The sequence below is a fragment of the Pezoporus occidentalis genome, unplaced genomic scaffold, assembly GCF_034315485.1.
Source record: "Pezoporus occidentalis ecotype Australia unplaced genomic scaffold, CSIRO_AGI_Poc_V1 ctg159, whole genome shotgun sequence".
Taxonomy (NCBI): Eukaryota; Metazoa; Chordata; class Aves; order Psittaciformes; family Psittacidae; genus Pezoporus; species Pezoporus occidentalis.
This window is the reverse complement of record NW_026913415.1, coordinates 2,303,037-2,328,715: the sequence shown is the minus strand read 5'-3', so window position 1 is coordinate 2,328,715 and position 25,679 is coordinate 2,303,037. Positions and strand designations below refer to the sequence as shown.

The following is a 25,679-nucleotide window of genomic DNA, read 5'->3' as shown; positions in this document are numbered from 1 at the left end:
AGCCACATGGCTGAGCTACGTATGGAATTGTGGGGTCCCTTACTGGAACCAGGCATCAGCACAGCAAGGAGCTAAGGACAGTACCAATGAAATGCTTCTTTATCAAAACCTCTGTGAAGGAAACCTGCTCTTCCTCCTACCAAACAGTGAAATAATGGGCAAAAGAGAAATGGCACGGTTTTATTTGTACTTCTTAAGAAGTTCTCATAATTGCTCACTACAGGACATGCAAATGGTGCAACAGAATACACAAGGCAACCAGCAGATCATCTGCTTTCATTCTCAGAAAATCAATGACGTGATTTACTTAATATTGTGTTCAGTTCTATTTACAACACGTCAGGAAGAAATGCATCCACCACAAAAACATCTTAAGGGATGAAAAGCTTTCTGTATTAAGTGAAACAAAAAGATTAGACAGTTTAGCTCAGGATTGAGACAAGTAAAACAATATTAAATGATGCATCACATAAAGAAGATAGACCGTGTGTTTCCATTTAGTGTCTATCTCAAAAAAAAAGAGCAACAAACCCAATGTAGCATACTTAAATTAGTAAAAAGAAAATTACTCCATATGAAGTGCTTTCTGATCCAAGCTGGCACTGAGATCAAGAGATCAGCTGGATTAGCAAAACCAATCAGATGCTTATATATAGGATGAGACACCGAGAGTTGTATTAGGTGGGGTGAACACAAAGCTTCCACTCGCAGTGCTTACCCAAAGCATCAACTGTTAGAACTGAGAAGAAAACTTGCTCATTCACACTATTCTTTTATAGTCCATACGGGGTGTTTGGGCAGTGCGAAGGCCCCGGTACCAGTGCAGAGCCACCACTGCCTGGTGCCACACTGCCTGCAAGGGACCAACCAGCCGTCAGCCTCCTCATGCTCCCACATCCCATCTCCTGCTTCACCAGAGATGCACCAAAGAACCACAGAACACAGGATGTTCCTTTACAGATTCCGGGTCTATACTCTTCCATCCAACCTGCATCACCCTTATCCCTTCCCACTCTGTATGGCATGTCCCTCTTGTTCAGGAATTTACCTATGTAAGCCTTCCTCTGGCAAGGCCCTTCTGAAAATCAGTCCCTTTGATAACAACAGGATTCTGTTTTTTCCTTTCTATCTGAGCCTGCTCTTCACTGTCAGTGGTTTTAGTTTAATAGAGCAAAATAGCTAAATGGTGAAATACGACGAATATCTCATTATCTCCTAAAGCCCTTCTCTCCTCCTCCCACACTTTGTTTTATCACACTTGTGCCAGGCTTATACCTCAGCCCTGGAACCATCCTTGTTTTCATTTTGACTTTTTATGACTATACTGTCACATTTGATATTGGGCAACTGGGATCTTGGGCTATGAACTGCTTGGGCCAACTGACTGTCCCCTATGCTAGCACATCTTGCAATAATCATGCAAATCCACAGCGAGGCCTAAGGTGGTGGCAACTGCAGAGGTGAGGAAGCCAATGGAAGCCTTACAAAAGATGAGAGCTGTTTGCATATTGTCATGCTACAAGATAGAAAAATCAGGACAAGATGACAAAGGAGTTTCTCTACAGCTAACCTAACCAATGTAACTGTTAAAGATGCTTATGTTACTAGCTTATGGTGGGAAATACAAAGGAAAATGAGCCACACGCTGGTATCTCTTGCTTCTGGGTGGAGCAAGTGCCTGGAAAGGGCTTGAATCTCTTTAAAAACTCCTTCAGTTTCCTGTTCCACAGCAACCATCTCCTCCCACTGCCTTCCACCCGGTGCAATCATTTTGCCTTGTTCCTTGCATCTATGATCAAAGACAGACATTCTAATTGGAAGATCTCTGATAATCTTGAGAAACTGGCTACAGGTAATTTTTTGGGCATCAAAGCTGGTTCATGCAGCTTATTCTCACTCAGGCCACTTTCCTAATTAGCGTGTCATTAATTCATCCCAATAAGCTGCTTTACCAGGCATGATGAATGCAGTCACAGACCACAGCAGTAAGATGAGCAATGAGCTGGAAGGCAGAAGGTTCACGCTATTACTGTTTACTAGTGTTGAAGTTAAAAAGCAAACAACAATGCTTTACAACACGTATTCTTAGGCAGAAAGTCCTTAGGCACTGCCTAGAATCCATCCCCATAACATGGGGAGCCACCACTGATGAGAAAGCGTTGGGTAAAAAGCAGCATCAGAGGTGAAAGTCATTAAAGGAGGTGGCAGATACTGAAATTGGGTGCTTGTAGCATTCATGATGAACAAGAACTGGTTTGTTACTTATTCTGATCAGTAAGCGTTGTGCCTGACCATCTTTTAGGATAACACACCCCAGGACACCTGGATTGTGCTCTCTGCGCTTTCTCCATGCGTTACCCTGCACAGCTTCCCACCACACAACGCTGTGTTGGAATCCAAAAGGAAACTTAACAGAAAATCTGAATCAGATTTTATCTTTACATTCAGTGACTGGTTTTTGCAGCAAAGGATTTTGCTCACTTTACTTCATGAGAGAAGAAGCCACCTTCATTTCCAAAGAGAGATGTTGAAACCCATCAACTACGTAAACCGCTGTAATTCTTACCCAGTGCTGTGAGACAAGGAAAGGGAAAGAAGGAATCGCCTACTGCTTCTAAGAAAGCTGACTTCTCGCAGGCAACACCTCCCCTAAGGATCAACGTGCTTTGTGGGCAGCAAGAGCATCCAGCCCCTTAAAAGCCAGAGGTGGCTTTTAGAGCAACCCAAAGTAGGGCCTGGCACACGTCCCCCCACTCCCACAGCCCCTTCTGCTCACAGCACCCCTGTGAGCCCGTGGTGCCCTCGAAGCTGTTCCTCCACCTACAGAGACAAGAGCCGCGCTGTCAGAGCACTCACGTACTCATTAACAGAGCGCTGATTACACTTGAATATCAAAGCTTGCAACCTTACACACGTGTCAGGACACAGCATGAACCAGCGCTGCTGTTGCACTGTGAGCAAGCTCTAGGAAAGGGAAGGAAAGCAAGAGACACGTTTGTTTGCAGAAGCAGCACTCCTGCATTCTTTTCCTTTAGCTCTTTTTCACAGGCACGCTTTCCTTACAGGAGCTGACTGACAAACACCCATTTTGCTACTTGTGCTCAAGAGAATCCTGACGTGCAAAGCTTTCTCTCTCCAGAAAAAAAAGAGAGTGTGAATTTTCTAGTCTTGGACCGCTAACATGACTCAATCTACAGGGACCTGAAGGTAAAAGCACAATCACACCCATTGGAATTCTTTACTTTTCCAACAAGGCTTTTATGACAATGTACTTTACTAGCACACAGGTCTGCTACGAGTCCATCACTGTACAGGAATGGACTTCACAATTGGAAAATTGCATTCTGTTGCTACCAACCTGAATAAAATACAAAAGGCTGCTATTGCCTGCCCTTGTGGAGGGCCTGGAGGGAGGTTTTTTCCTGCTGTATGCAACACATTGCCATTTGAACTGAACTAAACAGTGATAAGAACTAGGCTAAGAGAAACAGAGAGACCAAGACCTACTCCCCCATATCCATGTAAGGCACAAGTTGCAAGGCAGCAGCAATACCCTTCCCATGGCTCCCTGCTGAGGTCCTGGGCTCACTCTTTATAGACAGGCCAGAGATAACATCAATACTCCATCAAATGGGGAAAACTGCTCAGGAATCTAAATCATGCTTCCCCAATACTGCTTCATCAACCCTATGCACAAGAAGGTGATGTATGTACCAGGATTCCCAAGTATGGTCCACAGAAGGGACTAAATGCTCACTGTAGTACTTAATCTTGCACTTTATACAGGAAAAGAAAATCTGTACAGCAGACTTCAAAGTTATGGGCTCAAACTCAGCTTAATAATACATAATGGCATATGTTATGGCTATTTAAACAGTACATGGGATCCCAACTGTTAGTGAAATCATGAACTGCAATGGTAATTACAGCAGCTACACAACACAGTGTTACTCCTGACCCCATACTTTAGTACTATTGGGTCTACTTTGCCTTTTCTAATAGAAAAGGCAAATAGAGCTTTTAGTCTTGTCTGTAACACAAGCTGCTCACACCTTTAATGGCTGGTGACTCTTGAGAACTGTTACTAGCACCCTTGGACTGTTGCTCTCCAAAAGACAGCACAGCATTCCTGGAGCTTCATACCAGCAACAAACACAATGGAAACAACCCCTTCCTACTCGTGAAATCGATCCCTCTGCGTGTGGAGCCCAGGCACTCTCCTTTTCAGTCCTGAACTCATGCTAACGGGGTGGTCATGACTTGCACAAGCTTCTGAGGGTCTTCACTTCTCTCAGTGGAGTCAGGCAAGCCTGGCCTAAACTCTTTATTCCCACTTTACAATTGCCCATAATAAATACAAGTTATTTGCTCAAGCCTTTGTTCAGAGCAATCAGTGAGCACCTCTGCCTGCAGACTTCCTGCTCGCTCTATTTGCATTTCCCTGCAGACGACTCCTGAAGAAACCTTGACTAATTTTAGGCAAAGATTAACCCGTAGCACTCCATGCTACCTCAGTAACAACCTCCTGCTTACAATCAGTTTCAGACCCACCACCTATAGCCAGGCCTAACCCACATGACATACACTGCATTGTCATCATTGCAGTTTCTTGATAACATATCAAGAATGAAATTAAAACATGCAGTATTTAAAATTTCATTGAACCTTTTCTAGACTTGTTAATGAAGAGATAGATACCTGTTCACAGCTCACTAAAACTCAGCATCTGGAAAGAAGATACACACAGGCCTGAGGAAGAAAACGTGGTTTTGCAAATGCAACAAATGGGCCTTATTTTAAAGCTATTTTCGGAAGCAAAGCTCTTGGTTTGCAATAGCACTGGGCAGATATTCCATAGAAAAAACCACTCTGAGTAAATCACATTAAAAATCCAAGGTTTAAATTTTCAGATTTCCACAGAGATTTGCAGAAATGTTTTTTGGCATCACCAGAAAATGAATCCTCCTCACGCCACCTCCTAGGGCTGGTTTAGGTTACTCCTACTCAAATCATTTCTCATGTAACAATCACTTGTCAGCTTTTTTAAGTCAGCTGCTCTAAAAAGCCTTTTGTTGAAAGCAAGGATGTTAACAGTGATCCCAAAGCTTTAATTTTCATAGAAATTGCTGTATGTCAAGCTCGATAAAGGCAGCAGAACCGTGCTTGGATGCTACAATGCAGCATGTAAAAAAAGAAATCATGAAAGTCAATAGTAGGAGATTTATCAGCTGCTTATCAAGTCTGAATGCACTTGTAGGGCTTGGCCCCTCTGCTGCTTCATACAAATACACTGGGAAACTGAAGCATATTTGCTCTGCACTGTGCAGGTTTTCAAAACTCATATTAATACCAGAGGCTTTGCTACATAAAAGTACTTTTTCTCCTTTTTTTCTGCAGACAGCAAAATAATTTCCTTACTGCCATATGGCACTGAAGGAACGGGAAGACTGGAGAGAAATGTGGAAGGACACACAGAAACCAAGGGCATTTCTCAGAGCAGACTGGTTATAAAGAGCAGCTGCATATAACCTCTTATTTACCTCCACCTCTGGCTCTGCCAAAGCAAGATGCTGCCCTGTGCTCACCCGCTGTGGTAGACCCTAGCTCTCTTCAACCTGCAGGTGCCAGGGTGCAGCACCACAGCCCATCACAGCGGTGCTTCTGCTCCTGACTGCCCCTCTGCTGCCAACCCCAGTGCACTTTGCCAAGTGCAGCTCAGTACCAGCCTCCTGCACTGCTGCTCCAGCACAGAACGCTTCCAAGTCTGTGGTTATTCAACATGATTAATGAAAGGACGGGTTTGTAATGCTAATTAGCATTGTGTAGTCAGAAGATAGACTGCAGGCCTGTATCTCTCACATCCTATGTTCAATTTGTTCGCCAGACATAAAAGACTGGTACATTAACCATGGCTTATTTCCACATTTCTCTTTTCAGAGAAGGCTGGCTGAACTGTAACGCACAGAGATAGGCTGAAACACTCAGCAGATGATTTTGCTTAAATCTCAAGTAAGACAAATTAGACAAGATCTTCAATCACTGCCTTGGGATGTGTGGGCGATGGATTACATTTTAGAAGGAACAGCATTTGGGAAGATTCAGTTTTCACTCTTCAGCCACTGTACTCTTTTAATGACATGCTAAAGTTGGAGAAAGAAGAAGTGGAAAGGAAAAGAGCAGAAGACAGGCTTCACAGAGATAATGAGATGGCTGCTTGCTGAAAGCGGGCAACATCATCTTTAATGTCTGCTAAGGAAAGGAAAAAGCAAATTCCTCACACTGCCCAGTGCCTTCCCTTTCAGCAATGAGCCCTTCTGCATTAACCAGTTTTAAGATACGAAGCTCTAGCAGCAAGTTCACTGCTTGAGGGAGGGGTTTTATTTCACAGGGTGTGATGGATGGCCCAGTTTAATTAAGTCTGCCTCAAATCTCTGTGAACCCTTAACAGAGCAGGATCCACAGACAAACGAGAGTCTCAAAACAGGTCCCTCCACCCTTACTGCTTGGTTTGCCTCTTCATTTCCCGGTGCACACTTTGCTTTTACACTCTGAAAGTAAAGTGTAAAGAAATGAGGAAGAGCTGTCAAACTCTTTTTCCAGGTCCAATTTTAATCTTCCCCATGAAGAACGTGACCCAAAATCTCTTGCAGTTATTATTGTCCAAGGTCTGTATTCTTTTTAGGCTGCTTGAGTGGATTTGGTAAGTTAGAAACAAATAAAATCTTTGTTTTCTGGTAGCTGCAAACACTGGATCGTTACATTCAGCATTACTACTGCTGCTATACATACTCAGATAACAGGGGAGCACAAGCTTTTCCCACAGTAGTAACCAAGCTGCAAATCTTACATGTTCCAAGGTAATGTTTCATGTTCATCAGGTGCCTGCCTTCAAAGTTTTGCATAGCTCAAGCACAACTGAGAGTATTATTTTCCTTCAAACCTATTTTAATAGAGAGGGATAAAGGCAATGCTGCAAATATGCAGCTGCAATGGAAATGAAACCTGCTTGTTGATGCTGTCTCCTTCACTTCTCCTTTTCCAGTCATGAAAGTGATTCTGAAAAGATAGACATCACTATCTGAAAGTCAAATATAGTAGTTTTGTAGAGGTTAAAGTCACATAAATAGTGCCACCTTTAAGAATACACCAGTAGAGCTTGCACATCTTAGTGGCAGAGAAGTGTATATTACACGTAATTACAAACACACAAGAAAGGAAGACATTTCAACGTTGGTGTATTTCTGAGATCTTCATGCTGAGATCTGCACAAGATGTACGCATCGTGACCAGGTAGAAGACAACAGAAAAAAACAGTACTAGTAATGAATCCCAGGGAAAATTCATGCAGAGGAATTACCCCAGAGAAAGCCATAAACCTACGGAACGTTTAAAACATCTCCATGGAATCCAGTCTACCAGCACAGCTCGCAATGACACACTAAACCCCAGTCAGACGCTCCTGGGTACCTACTATAGCTGACTCCATAGGAGATGAGACGGCTTTGCCCACAGCAGTGGTTTTAGAAGCGATTCCCACTGCTGCCTTCACAGTGGGTCTGCTGCACCAGCACTTACACTGGGAGCACTGCACCACCACACCATTTGGAATGTTCAAAGCAGTGTTTCAGCCCGTGGTGAAGGTAAGCAGTAAGGGTGGGCTGCTCCAGTGCTTTGGCTGGTGTGAGCAGCTGAAGGAGGTTCCTGTTGGTGTAGTATTTACTTGTGTTCATACAGGCCTACACATCAGGTAACTTTCCAATGAATAACTTCCAATGCAGAAAATACTACCCAGCTTTTAAATAGCCACAGTAAACCTGCAATTAATAGAGTGACTTTGTGGACATGAGCACATGCAATTTATAGCAATTTCTTTACTTTATAGAGGAGGAGGGTAGGAGTTATAATACATAATATTATGAGCAAGGAACTTCCAAACCCAGTTCTAAAACAATCTTCAGCTTCGATAGATCCAGCTTTATCCTCCACTCCCTTTTGCCTAAAGTCTTTCTTCTTTCTCCTGTCATCAGACTGCTCATCTACTTAATCTGATCTAAATGCTTTAAGGATGTCGAAGGGATAAATACTGCGATTCACAGCGCCAAGTTTCCATTTGCTTTTTAGAAATGGGTGCCTTAGACTCTGAGGCATTACACACATTGTCAGTATTCACGGGATGCACTGTTACCAAGAGACAATACACAGAGGAACAAGTGGAGACTAAAACAGTTTTTGCATTAACAGGAGGATCCTCCAAGTGGTTTGCAGAGTGTGCTCCAGGGCCCTTCAATTGTTCTGCAGTGTTAGTGTTTCAAGCAGAAAACACTTAAAGCTTCTTCCAGGGCTGAAGTGTAAATGCAGGGAGAGTCAGGTATTCATTCAATGCAGGTTACAAAATTGCTACCTGGCAATTTTCTGCAACTTAACTGTAAACGATGCATGAAAAACGTATTCTTATTTAATGTTAAACCACAGGCATTTAAGAGAAAAGGAGAGAACACAGCAAGGAGCTCTGTGTTTTGCCAGCACCAACTGCTGCCCTGCAGCCCCGAGGAGCCTCCAGTTCCTACCAATCTGTGATCAAATTAGTACAGAGCAAGTGCAACTTCAAAGAAATTATGGATACTTTATTATGTGCATTCAGAAAGAGACAGCCATGAAGCATTGCCTTGCTAAATGTTATAAAAGTTCTTATAAATATTCATGTGCATTTGTACTCAAAGCATTTAATCATTTCTTCATAAAAAAAAGGCATGGGGGGAAGGGGAGAGGAAGGAATGACTGCTTCCTCGGTTCCAAAGAGTCCAAGGCAACAGAGAAGATAAACTTGTGCACAAGTGCTTGACAGATCAGACATCAGCAACCCCAGAAGCGTACAAATCAATGAATCTTTTCAGGTAAAGTTCTAATTTTTTAAGTTGGAGCTGAAACAATAGTTTCAAACTATATATATATATATAATATATATTTTATATATATATAATAGAATAGTATATATTATATACATATATACACACATTCCAAACAATAGTTTGCAGGTCCCAAACTCACAACTTTTTGATCACTGGAATTTCTATGCCGTTAGCTTTGAAAGCCAAGATCAATCTGTTGCTTCTGACGTTTGTTTGAAGACAGACTTAGCTGCCTCTACTCCTCTGCATTTTCAAGTCTCCGCTGTCAGAGATGAACGTCAACAGCACCAGATAAACACGGCTGCTTTGTGAGCTCATTCCATCCATACACAGCCATGGTGAGCTGAAATAGCAGGGCTGAAAATCCTACCATCACCCCTTGAAAGAACTGTGTTTCTAACTGTGCTCCAGGGCATGCAGCCTCTTGATTAAGCCTCTCTGACTTCAAGTTTATCAATACTAGTGTGAATTAATGTAGATGACTATAACACATACTGACGATACAAAAGCCTGCTCACAAGTGGCTTCTGCACGAAAGAGAAAAGACTGCCAACCAGCTTTGACATAAAATTCTAACCCCAGTACAAAAGCTCAAAGATGCAGAGTAGTGGCATCTGAACCCTCAGAAATCACACAGGCATAGACAGCGGTGAGGAACCAGCTCACACCTTATGCCTTGCTGGGATCCTGACTCCAAGCCAGACCAAGAGAATGGACTCTCTGCCTTTGACATCCTTTCACCTACCCTTTTGTACCAGGAACATCACTTCTTGTCTGGGAAACACATTACCCTATAGCTTTGGGCATGACTTGCTTTGCAGTGTATCTTCAGATACTACATTCTGGACGTACCTCCCCAGTGAAGATGTTACAGCTAGAGGAAACAAAGAGATGCTTATTAAGGTAGACCCAATTCCTTCACACATACCTCAGTGGGCAAGTAGACCTAGTTTTGGCTCAACATTGGCTGTAAAGCAACATTCATAGCGCAAGAGGCTTATTGCTGTGCTACTTTTGGTTCCCTCTTGTATCATCAGGTCAGACTGCTGTCAGATGTACCTGACTCTGCTCTCAGGTGTACTGGCACGTCTCAGTGGAATCATTCCAGATACATACCATGTTTAGAAATACAAAGCTAAATGAAAAGTGGTGCTGCCTTTTACTTCCCTCAGGAAAAGTGCCTCTTGCAAATGGTTGTATCATTTTCATTATATCCTGCTAGATTTCCTTTACCATCTTGCCTGGAACAATAACTAAGGCATAATAGAAAAAGATTTTTCCACAGGCTGGTTCTAATTACATTAAATCTCAAGTGAGATGGGACATTTAAATAAGAAACAACTACTGCGGAGTGTGAGATAATAACACACCAAGATAGTTGGCTTTTTGAGAGTACTGTTAAAATGATGCATTAAACATTACAGTGTACTCCACTCAGGTTTCAACACGAAAGCCATTCCTTTTGGGGTACACCACTGCAGAGGGAGGTTAGTGGTTATTGCAGTCAATACCCAACTCTGAACGATTATGAAGCATTATCCCTCATGCTGGAAGTTCCATAGATCATTGTAACATGAACTGTGAGATACACGTTTAAACTTCTGCATGAGGTGAGGCAGCTGAGAGCGCAGGGTCATGGCAGGATTAATGACCTCAGGGACCACAGTGTAGAGCTGAGGAGGTTTTGAAGAGCTCCTGGATTTTGTTGCGAGTTTTACCTTTAACATTTGCCATGATAACTGAATTCTCTTTTAATGTGCCTGGGAAACACGTAGGTGTTAGACTGCTGGAAACTACTGAAACATAAACATGTGAAATGGCAACTGTGGCCATTTCATCTAGAAACACAGTGAAACCTGCCCGCATCCCATAGGTTGTGTTTGATGTTAGAAGTGACCACGCAGCCCTGCCTCCAATATTGGTGCTTATGCAGCAAATACCGCTGCTGGAAACCAAAACTGAAGAAAGGGAAGGAGATGGGTTGCCCTGTAGGAATGATGAGGACAAGCACCTGCACTAAGCCTGCAGACACCAAGCTGGGTGGGAGTGCTGATCTGCTGAAGGGTCAAAGGCTCTGCAGAGGGCTGGATCCATAGAGGACAGGCTGGATCCATAGGCCAAGGCCAATTGTATGAAGTTCAACAAGACAAAGGGCCAGGTCCTGCACTTGGGCCACAACAACCCCATGCAATGCTCCAGGCTTGGGAAGAGTGGCTGGAAAGCTGCTCAGCAGAAAAGGACCTGGGGGTGTTGGTTGACAGACAGCTGAACATGAGCCAGCCTGTGCCCAGGTGGATGCGGTGCTTAGGGATGTGGTTTAGTGGTGGACTTAGCAGTGCTGGGTTAATGCTTGGACTCTACGATCTTAAAGGTCTTGTCCAAGCTAAGCGATTCTATGACTCTATAATGCAGGAAAGTTCATCAACTGCCTTTGCTTGCAGCTAGTTACTAGACTGATTTAACTAACATCAAACTGCGTATGAGGGGCTCACTAGGGCATGGCTAGAGCTCAAACTGTTAAGTATGAACAGGTACGGCTATCAGTCACTTATCTGTTCTGCTCTTTTGCCATCATTGTCACAGTAAGGTTTAAAGGAAGTTATCTAGATACTAAGGATTAAGAAACTTATTTTCAGTTAATAAACAGAATCTATGACTCTGAATTCTATGCTTAGAGAATATAAGCTTTCCCAGCAGCAGCTCAGTAAGTAAAGCATTCCTGTCTAAATAGCACAAAATATATTAATTCTCGATTAATAATGTAATCAAACACACAGAAGCAAATAAAAAAAGTTTAATTCAGCACACACAATAAAATTGATTTTCCTGTGTGTATTTTGTACACTTCAGACCTACACCGCTGCAAGTGCTCTTACGCACTCATTACCTATGTTTGTGGAGTGAACAATGCCATGGCAGTGGAGAATGATTGCTCATGTGCAGAAAATGGAGTAATAACAATTATATGACTCCACTGCAAAACCATTTTCTAAATGCAGCTCAGGTACGTGCACAGCCACTGCTGGAGCTGCCTGTCTAAATAGATCTAAATCAGAAAATACAGATAGATATGAAGGCAATCAGTAAAAGACTCATACAACTGTTACTGCCTATGAAAGATTTAATTTGCATTTAATAAAGAAGAAAGAATTTAACTTGTACACCTTTCCCTATCAACTGCTGGCTTCATTAACTTCCTTTAGGCCATTACGCTGGTAAGACATTAGTAACCTTAAAGATGCTCACCTTCATGTACCCTCACCACTTCTCTTGAGCCACCTCTGCTGTTCTGACACGTCTGAACAGACCTGGCTTTCAAACTGCAGCAAATCAACCTGCGGATAGGGAGGAAGAGGTGTTTTCAGTCAGGTCAGCAAGTTGAAAGGGCTCATGAAGATAGGCAACAAGCACTGAGCATTCAGCCACAGAGGGGACACCACTGCATGGCTCGGAGCAGCAGTGAGGTCACTGCTGGAGCAATGTTGCCCTCTGCACCCCAAGAAGTGGTCAGCAGAGGTTTCAGCAGAAGAGAAGCAGCACGGCCTACAGACAAGTGCTGTTCTGAAGCTCTTGGGCTCACGTAGACTGACCTACCATGCTGCATAAAAGCTTCCACTCTGCTCAAGCTGCCAGAGGAACACTTCACTCATTTCAGATTGCTGGAGCAGCGTGGCACAGCCTCCCTGCAAGGGGGAGCACCACCCTTCTGTCCAACAGATTCCCTAGGGCCAAATGGTTTTCTTGGGAACTGTGAGTGGCTCCGGTAAATCACAGACATGACCACCTTGTTTTACCTGATCTCAAGATACTCGGCTATGGACTGGAACTACCTATTTACAGATGCTCTTAAAATAATCATGTTACTTGTACCCCACCACCACTTTCTTTTTTTTCCCCACAGTTCCTGGCATGTACCTTCCCCATTGGGTACCACTGAAATACCAATGTGCAATTTTATATGCAAACTAAACAAAAGGCTATTTCTTCCCCAAAAAGAGTAATAATTTGAGAACTTGCTAGTCTTGATCATGGGTTAAAATAAAGGCTGATAACAACAGAGGCTGCACAGAGTACAGCTCACGATGACCCTAATACTGAAGGGAGAAAGCACGCTGAGGGGCATCTCCTGCAGCTAGGACATCCATAAGAGCAAATACGAGTACTGCAGTGCTAGTAATTCCACAGCACAAGGACAAAAAGGGGAGACTTACTTCAACAAATTGGATGTGATATATCTCACTGTTAGTGCTGTATCCCATGGCTACTGAATTACTGAATCTCCATTGACTGTTTTATGTCACATGCCTTCCTGATTTGCTATCCAAGTTTCTTCCTACGCAGCCTGGTGGTCTCTCATTAAGACCAAGATTTACAGAGCACAGATTTCAGCTTTTATAGAACCCACTGTGCTTTCTAAAGATCCACCTTTTCTTCTCATCAAGTGAAACAGCACTTTTTGGCTAGGACCCCGTTAGATTTTTCCCTTTTTTCCTTTTTATTGTTTTTTAAACTTACAATGCATATTTCTCACTCAGACCTCTAAGGATGTTAGCAAGATTTATCCGCAGAGCCTCTCTCCCCATTTGCCCCCCTTTAATTCTTTGAGCTACAAGTACTTTTATGTTACAGGAAATGAGGACAACAGAAAGCTGCAGATCCCATGAATGTAAAAATTGTCTTGAAGGCATGGAACAATTCAGCCCTAATTACAGCCAGCTGGAGCCTGCTCTTTTTGCAGGGATACTTGGATAATTAACCAAATACTGACTGATGCAACACTCAAGTATGTCACCACCACACAGATATTCAAGGTTAATTTTTATATCCATCACTAAAATCAAGCTTAATGGATATTATCAGCTCAAGTCCTGCAAATCAGTAACACAGGCATACAGTAAGACAGGATGAATTTTCCTTCAAAGAGCTTGGTGCTATCTTTCATTAGCTGCAGAAGAAGCATGTTTTTCCATTAAAAAGGCACAGTAATATAATTATAATTTATATTCTAATTTAATATTATATTTATATTACATTATAGTTACATTATAAATTATTTTTAATAAATTGTATTATATTTATAATTTAACGCCTATAAATTCACTCAGTTTAAGCCCTAAACTTAAATACACTGAAGCCACAACACTGACGTGATAAAATAAACCCAAAAATGTTCTGCTAAGCATTACTGTAGTAATACACCTTCATTCCTCACGGCATGCTGCCTTTAAATCTGCAGGTTTGTGTGTCTTCCCAAGTAAGCTTTATAGGGCTGCTGAAACCAAACAGCACTATGCCAAAAGTACCGATGTGAGTGCCAATGCACAAATTCCAAAGCTATTACAAAAAGGGATGGCAGAGAGAGTGCTCAAGTAGCCTGAAATGTTTGGGAGGCAAACCTGCTGCTAACACATCCCCTGCTTGTGATGAACCACAGTTTGCTGTTGGTCTGTACCTGGATTGTGTTTGCCTCAAAACCACCCGAATCTGAAAGAGGAAATCAGCACAAACAAGAAAAGTTGCCTTTCCCAATGCTATTTTCAGCAGTCCTTTCCCTGAGAATATGAGTTTTGAGAGAGGCCCAGTCCCTCTGGCCAGTTATAGAGCCGGTTCGTGCTGCAGTGATCAAAACATTTTGTCACTGCTTTTCTCAAGCAGCAGCTCCTGCAGCCTCCATGTCTAGCGACTATTCAAGGAATCTCCTGAGGAAAACTGGAGATATTTTAACATGGGAAAGACGTCTGTAAATAGAGGAAACCACCACAAAGTTGCTGGCAAAGAAACAGTGCAATGAGAACTGTAAGCGATCGATATTTGTTAGGGTAGGTCTTGGGTAGGGCTACAAGGAAGAAAACCATCACGCGCCTCAGGAGCACACTGCAGCGTTCTGAAAAGATCTGGGTGGGGAGGCAAGAATCTAAGGAATCTGGAACTGGGATTCTTTGCATTTTGTATTCTCTTTGTGCTCACACCTTCTTATCTGGGGCTGAGAAATAAATAACCCCAATCCTGTTTGCACACTGCCCCACATAGGCCTTCAGTAGGAAAAGTCTCCGTTTTGTTTGGTATCTTTGGAATGCTGCTGTAACGCAAACCACACAGCGTCACCACAACAGGGCAACTCAAAGGGCAACCTGAGGGCTGGCTCTGGAGAATACACAGGCTTTGAGTACCAGAAATGGAAAGCAATGGAATAAAAGTAAAAGCTTAGCAAAAATATAGGTTAACTCGCATACAGAATTGCTGAAAATGAAAGGGTTTTGGGGATTATTTTGAAGTCTGTTAAAACTCTCCTGTACACCTCTGAGGCGTTTGTGCTTCAAGCATATATGTATGCTAATGGTTGTATTAAAGATAATGATGACTGGGCTGAAAACATCCAGCTTTGTAAGAACAAGGGAAAAAGCCTGTACATCAGCAGCAATTGTTTCTGAAAGCAGTTTCAGGGAGATACACTGATGAGAGTTAAGCAGATTCCTGCTGGAAAGGATAAATGGCTAAGAAACCCTCCGAGTCCTCTCCTAAAACAGCAAGCAGTGCTGCTGCCTTGGGTCTGTTTCTCAGGTATATTTTTAGATGCAGCTACTTTCTGTTCCTTCATTCCCTCACTCTGCTCTTAATATTAACAGACAGGCCAGCAGTTTGGTATTCACCTAATGGCCTATGTGCTACTTCCTAACAAGGAGAGCACAGAGCTAATGGAACAACTGTGATTTACAGATTCTAGCAAAGAAATGGCCCCAATAGGATAGGTAGAACTCCTGGGTATCTGGACAGCACTCTAAACAATAATAATGGCAACCACATACGTAATCTTTTCCAGCTCAATAAGGAAGTTATTCTTCCTCATACAATCTTGCTTGAGGCAGGTTCAAGTGTGTTGATTATCCTTTTCCAAGCCTAGAAGTCAATCATTTTTTTAATTAGCAGGATCTGAGATGTGTTCAGGTTTGGTTGGGTTCTGCTGAGAATGGAAATGTGTTTCTTGCCAAGACCACATCACATCACAGGCTAGAGAAAAATGAAAGGACCCAGCATGAAAAATATAACCTAATTATCACCAAATGAACAGCGACAAATGAAATGACAAAGTGAAACACAGTAGTGGCAGAGGATAGAAATCAAAGGAATTAAGGGAGGGTGACGTTGTTACAAGTATTGAGCAAATGAGAACTGGAGACCTCACCATAAACAAGGACTCCAGTCTCCAATCGCCAAAAATCCACTGCTGCCCCAATAAGCAATCTGCCATCCATCAAGAAGAGCTAGATCTGATACCCAGCAGCATGCCTGGAGTTGATTTGATGTAAAACACAGGAACCTGCTTCAAATCAAGAGCAGTGCTGGTTTGGAGCTTTATAAGTTCAGGAGATGGTTTTTCCACTGTGCCTGTCCTGCTTATTTGAAGTTTCCAGGGACAGCATCAAAACAGCAAGAATCCAACAAACAGAAGTAGCAGCCTCCTTTGGACAGCTGAACTGACAAGGACAGTATTTATAACATACCTGTGATGGGACATTTCACAGATAAACAGAGGTGAAAATGGAGACTAATGCAGGCGAGTGAGAAATCACAAGTGCCCTTTGGAAAGAACTGCACAGAGGGACGTTAAATAAATATTTGTATGTTATTGTTGCTCGGAGTCTGTCAATGTTTCCATTTTGAATCACTGTCTTCAGTCATTTATACCTCAGCTGAAAGAGCCTGGTTGGACCCAAACACCACGCAAGGCAGGTCTCAGGGGAAGAGCAAAGTCTTTCTTAAACACCCCCTCTCGAGCCCGAACAGATCCTGGATTCAGTATCTTTAGCTACTCCTGACATAGAGCTAAAATCCTGGGGTTTGAATCCTTCTTTTGCCCATAGGTAATGGAAATTCAAACCTTTCCTCTCTCTTCCCTGTTTTAGTGATGCAGTTCTGCAATTCCTGCACCACTGGTGGGAGAGGCAGCGGCCTGGCCTGGACCAGAAGCACATGGGACACGGTGCCCCTGCTCCAAAGCTTTTTCAAACTGGAAGCACAAAGTAATGGAGACAGCAGTTGAAGCCTGGCAAAGTGCTCAGGAATGCACAAAGGAAACGCAGCAGAGAGAAGTAAAATCGTTAAAAGACTATTTTTATGGTTATTATCTTAAAAATACATTTAAGCCAATAGCCCCTCCCTGCCTTGTGCAGGTACCTTTATCTCCAGGATACATCAATCACAGCAGGCTCCAGCGCCAGTATTTTATGTTCCTTCTTTGCTCTACGTGCCAAGCCACAGGGAAGAAACAAAGGCTGGTGTTGTTCCTGGGAAAAAAATGGGCTCTGTAGGAATTAGTGGGCAGTTTCCTTTCATGCATTAACCTATGCAAACACGTTGGTAGGGTAATGTCTTTTGAATGGAGTGTCCCTACAGAAAGGCATATGGGTACTGTATGTGGGAGAGGCGGCTGGCAGTGGGGCCAGAGGAATTCTCTCCAATGGCAAATTCCATGTGGCTGTGACAGAGGGATGGGTGTGCTGCTGCCCACAGCCTTCCATTGTTGGTGAGAAGGTGGTGACTTCCTCTTCACTGACTCTTTCCCCTTGTTTTGCTCTTCCTTCCTGATGATAAATGCACTTTTTATTATTGCAACCAATTCCACAGTCCTTTTGGAAATTTTATCACTCATTTCAATTTCACTCAGTGAGTCAAGTGGAAAAAATGTGTTCTCAAGCTGAGAGAAAACCCTCCCATCTTGAATCCCTGAGCCAAGAGCACCTCCCATGCAACATCCTCCAGCTGTTCTTGGAGACAGAAACAATCTGTTCACGTGGCACCCTCGCTCAGTTCCCACCTAAGCACCCGCAGCACCTCCAGCAGCAAGAGATCTGCCCAAAGCAGCAGCCCCAGCTCCCTCCAGACCTCTCCCTTGGCTCACTCAGCACTTCCCCAGATACACAAACCTCCTGATGCTCAGCCCGTGAAGACCTTCCTGTGCCAGCACAGAGATTTATCGCACAGCGTTGTTAGTCCTGTTCTAGGGGCACTGACTGTCGCTTTTATCAGCTAGATAACAGTCATCTGAATACAGCAACAATGATGGGAACCTATTCCCTCAGCTGAAGCCACTCTTCCTGGTAGATTTAGTTAGTGCTGTTTTGGCAAAGGCTGGATGTATAATGAAGTAGTTGCTCTGTCAGGCAGCAACATACAAGGTAGCATCACCTTCCAGCTTTACAACCATCTCTAAAACGATGGTTGTAAACTATTTGTATCTTCTACTACTATTGAACACAGATATGCTGAAGTGGTACTTTCCCTTAGGAAGAATGAGTAAGTTTGTGATCAGCATTACTAGTATTTCTGGGCTCTAAAGTGCTTTATAGAAACCTGAAGGCAGACAACAGCGCTCCAGCTCCACAGCTGCTGCAAAATAAGGATGTGAGCACCAGAACTGTCTTTTGCTCTTGTTCTCATTAGACACGTCAATGAATTGGAGATCTCTATGTGCACACATTCCAAGGGAAAAGACCACAGAAGTGAACAGAAGAACAGAGAAAAACATTAAAGAGCCCAGTAAATTTGAAAACATGAAAGAAGAAAAACATTTCTCTTGTAAGTCCTCTTTGAGCCTCATTTGTCAGCACTGCAGATGAATGGAAGCTGCAAGCATTCCCTTCTTGCCCATGCAGTAGGATAAATAAATACAATACACAAGCCACTCTGGCAACAAAGCAGACAACTGATAAAGATGGAAAATCAGTTAGGGAAAAATCCCAGCAGCCTATTGTCCAAGTGATGCGTTGGCCAAGCTGTGAGTTCTCAGCTGGGAGTGCTGGCCTGACTGCTCTCACAAGAGACTGAAATCTCACTGTGGGTTTCAGATAGCAACTGTTACATTAATGCTGAACACTGTCCACAGTCCTGCCTTTAAACCTCACCAAAGTTAGGACGGAATTATTCTGGGCACTATGATATACAGATGGAATAAATACTGTACCTGGTCTGGTAAAGGAGAATAGCTATACTTGTAAGGTCAAAAGTCACATAAATACTGTCAGATCTGCTCCTTCTCGAGGATAAAGAGCAGTGTAAGAAAGAACTCCTATCAATGCCTGAAAACCCAAGTTCTTAACAGTTTGAAATTGTAGCAAACAAAACCACAACACAGAAATTTCTTTCTTTTTTTCTTTAATTCATGCCAAATGGAAGCAATGTGGCTGTATGGCATTTCTGATACATGCAGTTAACATGACTGGTTTCCATCGGTGGAATCAAACTAGGGAAAATCCTGTTGTACGCAGGTTCAGTGAGGCTTTGGCAAAAGCAGAGAGACCTCAATCTCTGCTCTCAAAAGACATCAAATCATCATTTTGCTGTACTAAAGGTGTTGTAACTTTCCCTCTCCCCCCGGCCCCTTAAACCTTCTAAGGGATTACACTTCAGCCACTTCTACAAAGGGACAGAGCCTACAGTCAGGTAGCCAGGAGAAGCTGGGGTCTTGCTACTCCCACTTCAACATTAAGAAGTAGCACGTTTTTGTATTCTGGCTAGTACACTGCCCTGGTGAAGATGCAGTACAGGTCTCAAATACGAGATAAAGCTATTTGAGATGTTTCATATCCCATTCTGAGTGGATGAGGGGCAGAGAACAGGATAAGCAAGTAAGAACAGCAAAGAAAAGAAAAAAGTGGAAATACAAAAGAGATACCAGGAGCTGCTGATGGTTGGCAGAAATGAGCAACCTTCCCAGTGTGCTCTGTGAGTCTTGTTGCATGTTTCAGGAGTTCCACTTAATTACTATCTAACTAAGAAGAGATAGAGAGATGCTTCTACAACTTGTTCCACACTGCAGCTTTGCTAGGCATTTGGTAGGAAGATGGTTACTAATAGAGAGCAATAGCAAAACCTGATTTTGTTTGTCAATGATGAACAGATGGAATAAACCCTTGGGAAGAAATTTCAACTACCATAAAGTAAACCATCAGGTAATGAAACCCCAACTTCTTGCTAATAAACGATTAAAAAAATCAAAATTTACAGATTCGTCCAATATTTGGCTATTGTAAGATTGCTCTATTTAAACTCTAGTAGTAGTAAACCAACATCCTCTATAATCCATATAAATTACCTTACGGTACTGTAGGAGGGAAATAAGATGTCAGAAAGCTTAGCTACCGCTTAATTTTGAGGCATTTCATCCATTCCAGCATCAATGGTCTCTTTGCAAAACCTTCTGCAGCTACCGGCAGTAAATCCTGCTGAGAACTCCAAAGCTTCTCACTTCTCCAGACGAATTCTCTTCATCCCCTTCTCTTCATGGTCACTGGTCAGGACAGCAACATCTTCTGTAAAAGACAGACAATGGCCTTATTTCAAACCAGTTTCAGAGGTGTAAATACTGTCAGTTTTCCTTCTTTAGTGACCTTCTGATCTCCCAAATGCTACACAAGCTATAAAGAGACACCTGGATTCTTCGGGGGATTCTGGCTGCATCGCTGCCACACCAGGCTCTCCTCCTCTTCCTCAGCACGCCCATTTCTTTTCAAACCCCAGAAGCACACTGCTGCAGTGGCTATACAGCCACACTATGAGCTTTGCCGTGAAAGCAGGGGCTGGAGCACACACCCTGTAGAAGGCAGCAGGTATCACTGCAGACTTTACAAGGAAAAAGGAACAAGTAATCTTAACAACTTCACATTATATTACTTATCTTTGCATATTAGCATCTGTGGTGGTTAGACTTGCATGGAGTTAGCTGCTCAGATAAATAACCTTCACCTGAATCCAGTATAACTGAACAGTCAGTTCTTTCGGGTGTTTTGGGTTGGGCTTTTCTTCTCTCCCCCCAGCTCAGCATTCTGCTCCTGTGCCTTCAAGTATAACCACATTTGTGGATGCCAAAGTTGGTGGAAAGAAAGTAAACACTAATGCCCAGAGCAATTACTTGTATTAGGAAAGCCACAGATGAGATGGAGCAAAGCACTTTGTTACTAATGCGAAAAGGCTGCTGAGCACACCCAGGCTGTACAGTAGCGAGGCAGCACTGATGAGCGTGACAAGCAGAACCATCAGCTGCCGAGCAGCATCAGCAAAATGCCTTCTGTTATTGCTACAAAACCAATTTTTTTGGACATTTGGAAGGAAGATGCTGAAGTAGCTTTGCAGAGGAGCAGCAACCCGAGATGAGTATGGGCCATCATAACAGCAAACACGTATTGATGTCCTTAAAAATGGAACGAATAATGCTGAAGACAGATAAAGGAATAGCCACAAACTTAGTCTTGAACTTCAACTTGAGGCTCCTCATCTAAATGGAGATACTAGAGAGAAGTCAAGAGCTTACTCTGGATGGAGAGTTAATGTTCTCCTCCCAACCACTCTGCTTTCACAGAAGGGATTAGTTGGAAATACGATGTAGGGGACAACCAGAAAGGAGACCAGAGCCCTGCAAAGGCTCCAGAAAGAGTGGTGAGACAGCATCCCAGTCCTGAGGTGTTTGAGAACCTCACTCACCCAGCAGCAGCACTAGTGCGTATTAGAGAGCTACGTGAATTAAGAAAAGCAGCCCTGAAGAACAGAGGAATCAGCAAACACTTTTAAGGCCTGGAACAGCTGTACTGAACCCAGATGTAAAGTCTCTCATTAAAGGGATGTGTTTGTGTGAAATTTTAACCCCTTCCAGAAGATTTAAATTGGGAATATATAAACTGGGAGCTCTGTGAATTTCAGGCAGCACGCTCAATGTACAAAGGCTGGCTAGGGGAGGGGGATGCATTTCTTCTCCTTCAGTGCTGGAGGTGGCCATGGGGTGCCATACTGTTCCCAAATTGTAGGTATCTCTAGGCACATCTCTATGGGAAACACCAAGATGGGAAAACCTTGTCATAGCCACATCTGTGCCTGCCTCAAAATAGACAGATTAAAGGTAGAAGTAGTAGAGCAATACTAAATTTCACCAATGGCTAGCAAATAGTGTATGTAACATTGTCATGGTTATCCCAGGGACTTACCTAAGCCAAAACCAAACCTAAGAACATCTTAACAAAACCAAACGATGTCACAATTGTAAATGTGCTACTTCTCTAAGTGTAGATAAGCTGGAATGCTACGAAAACCCCAACCTTGACATCCATATTCTTGGTTTCAGCTGCATGCAGGCATTTTTAAGTCCTGGAACTCTGCAGACATTGCAGAGCAGCAGCAAAGGGCTGTGCTTGCCATTTGCCTTTCCTTGCAGGATTGCACTCTGACAGCTCTGCCACAGCTGGAGGTGGCACAGATTCCCTACCACAGCTTTCCATAAATCAGGTGCTCCTGTGGCTTGCAAGGAACACTTCGGTGTGTTTTAAACCTGCCATTACATTATGTCTTCTAGGTGCCACTGAAAACATTTTGCTTCCAACATAAGCTCATTGCCTATGAAAAGTCAACAAGTGGTATTGGAGGCCATAAATAAAGTTGATATTGTACTCACAAACAGCACACAGACTTATACAATGCAATTTACCACTCAAAAAGAACCAAACCCTGGCACACACCCTGACTGCTCCACATACACTTACATTGAATTTACAACATTTCAAGTTAAGCGATAAAGATGACACAAAATCCTTCCTTTTAGCTGCTGCTCTCAATAGACAATGCGTATGGCTGGAGTAAATGGAGCTGCGGATAAACCCCTCTCCGTTTTCCCCTCGGCTTTCCGCAAGGCTGCAGGCAGCAGAAGCGGGGTGTGAAAAGAGCTGCCATGTGATTCGGTGCCACACAAGCTGTCCTCGCAAAACAAAGAGCGAGGAATGCTAAACAAATGAATCACCAGCCATTTCTGCAACACAGCCCGACCTTCTAGCAACTGCCAGCGCCGGGAGCGATCTGTCCTGTCAATCCGAGTGACAGCCCATGAATAAAAGGGCACCTAATTACAAGATTAGTAACAGGAAGTCTCCCTTTCAAAAGCCACCATACAAGTTATGATTGCCGGCTGTGCGAGGAGCACAAACTGCCGCAAACCCGAAAGGAAACAAAGCGCCCACTTGGGAAATATTTTTCCTATTCATGTTGCCTGCACGTGAACTCTTCATGGCTGCGAACGGCTGGTGGTACTTGAGCGTTCCGTACGGGGCCTGATTTCCATCCTAAGAACTGTTCACTTTCAGATGGCTCTCAGATTTGCCAGGCTAGCAGGATTCTGGCAACATTTATGCTGTTTTATGTCTCAGCATGTTGATATCTTGGACACAAAACCCTGGAAAAATGCACCATTATCAATACACGCATTAGGATATCCTTTTTGCACGATACACTAAAGGGAGGGGAGACATTATTCCCAACCTGATTGCATCAGCAAAGCAGAACAGAGTATCCCGGGGTCAAGATCGACCACCAAAACACTTCATTAAACCATGGGATTTCCTTCCAGCAGATTTCACAGGCCTCCTACACACAACGGCCACGTGACAGCTTTGCCAACGAGTCTGGCATGGAATATCCTGCTCTGAAAGACCAGTGCTTCCAGAGCTCCGGCTCAAGTGCGAGGGGATAGCGCTGTACGTGCAGCCAGGCTGCTCGGGCGATGGTGTGCTCAAGCGGCACTGCCTAACCCTCAACGTGGTAACAGACAGGGATACAGTATTCTGGGTTTGGAGGGTAATAACCCCTTCGCTTCTACATTATCTCCTCGGGTGAAGAAATGCTGTAAAGCTACATCTACTTTTAAAGGAGATAAAGGGAATGAATTAGTGCAGAGAACGTGCCTTCCTTTCCAGATGTACTTGTTTTCAATACAAATTCAGAGATGCACAGGAGAAAAGGCACAAAAAGGGAGTTTAAAAGGCAAAACTTTTCTTACTTTGAAAAATATTAAATCTAGCATAAATATACTGCCTAAAATAGAACTGATTCATGGAGAGATTCATGGAATTACTTATTAACTTGCTCATCCTTAAGGACTCTTAAAAACAAGTATCTGTTGAAGGATTTGCTACTCCTGAACCATTGATTTGAAAAGCTTTTGATTCCACAAGATGAAGACACATCCCAAAGGTCTACTGTGTAGGCTTGAAAGTCTGTGTGCTCTCAGAACATGATTCCTTTCACGGAAGGAAGGAAAGATTAGCAAGAGTAGAAAAAACCAGCATTAATTACTTTGGTTCTGGAAATGAGGCGGAAGGAAGGTTCTCTGCCCAGAACCACCACCAGCTATACTTAACACAGGCTGATCATCCAGACACAGGTTGAAACCAAACTCTGAATATACATCCACCTCCCGTTCTGTGACCAGATCCAGCTGGCCCCAAATGGAAGAGAAACCACCACGTCTTGTAGCTGTCATAGCCACCTGAAAAAGCTGGGTACAACTCACTGTCATCAAACTGACTTTCTAGAACACAAATCTACCAAGGGTACCTAGAAGTGACACCATGTTGGGCCTATTCAGTGGGAACACATTTTCTTTCACCAAATAAAATACTTTGCCATGAGCCACCATGATAGAAATCCAAGCTCAAGATATAACATACAGCATGTCTGATTTGAAATGGTTAAAACCAAAAACCAGCTACCCTCACCCCTCACCAAAGAAGCCTGAAGAGTCACATCAAGAAGAACCAGTGATTGAATTCTGAGGCCACCAGGGACTATCCAGGCCTTCAGCTGCATCTTTCCTACTGCAATTTTTAATCATTAATTTTTGGCCTAATATTACAGACCTACTATTATTTAATAAGAGGAGACAGCAGAAAGAAGACAGGAGGTACTACTAGTCCCATCCCTATGAATGAATCATGTAGTACAAACCTCTTACAGATTAAAAGAGGAACATGGTTTATTAAAGCTTGGAAGAGAGTTTCAAGCTTAGCCAGTAGGAACCTCCTAAAACAACGAAGAGCTGTGTAGTGCTGTGAAGGAGGCCATGGGATAGAAGATGGGAACAGGAGCAGCACATGTCAATAAAGCAACAGAAATCTACTGCTTCATTTTTACTGTTCTTTGCTGCAACCAGAAGCAACGTTTCCTGCTGGTACCGGCATTGCCTGTGCACAGACATCTCGTGACTATCTGCACGTGGCTTTCCAGAGGACTCTTGGCACAGCAATACGAGCCTCAGGTAGCAACATGGACACAGGGATACAGGAAGGAGGAAAAATCAGCAGTGCTATAGCAACAGGAGAAATGGAAAGCAACAATAAACTCCCCAGGCCAGCCCAAGCCCTCAAAGGGCTGTTTATGCAACTTTCCTTCACAAACCAAACCCCAAACTCGCACTGGGATTACAATGTGAATTTCAATCCTCTCCCCCACCCAGCACCACACTCCTTTGCTGTTTGCCGAGTTTTATTAGAACCATCTGCGAGATCCTCCCCTTCCAGTCCCTTATGTCTGTTAATCTGGCAGCTGCACTTTATCATCTCCTTCAAAATCTCCATCTCAAAGTTGTTGAGACAGAAGGTCTTTGACAGGCTAGAAATTATCTCTGAAATTAACAAAGAACCACATCAGACACTGTGCTTTACAGATTACAGGGGAAGAATGGGAGTTGGAGAATACATATATATTTAATGGGAAGATAAAGGTTTTTGGGATCAAGAGAATTTTTACCAATGCAATTTATCTGACAAAAGCCCCAATTTACTCAAGTACTGCAAGTTGCCACTGCAGAATAGTTTCAAGATCATCATCACGGATTGGCAGAAGCGAAAGGCACAAATATTGCCTGACAGGAGCTCTTGCAAAAGATAAGCAAGTGGAGTGCGAAGAGAAGCAATGTTGAAGTAGCAGAGTTTGAGTGATTTCCTTTGTACACGATAC

General features: G+C 43.2%; 1 protein-coding gene across 6 annotated transcripts in view; it reads right to left on the bottom strand.

Moving 5' to 3' along the window:
* The window catches only part of PEAK1 (pseudopodium enriched atypical kinase 1), a 113,939-nt gene that overhangs the window by 45,574 nt on the left and 42,686 nt on the right, over window positions 1-25,679 (bottom strand). For 2 of the 6 annotated variants that reach the window (XM_062612227.1, XM_062612233.1), the window contains exons 2-3: window positions 20,049-20,218; window positions 12,156-12,244 (exon numbers count right to left, since the gene is read on the bottom strand). The gene's annotated coding sequence lies outside the window, so the exon portion shown is untranslated. Of the gene's footprint in view, window positions 1-12,155; window positions 12,245-17,084; window positions 17,195-20,048; window positions 20,219-22,435; window positions 22,454-25,679 lie in introns of those variants that run through there. The other 4 variants (XM_062612231.1, XM_062612230.1, XM_062612228.1 and 1 more) reach the window with 4 other exon arrangements.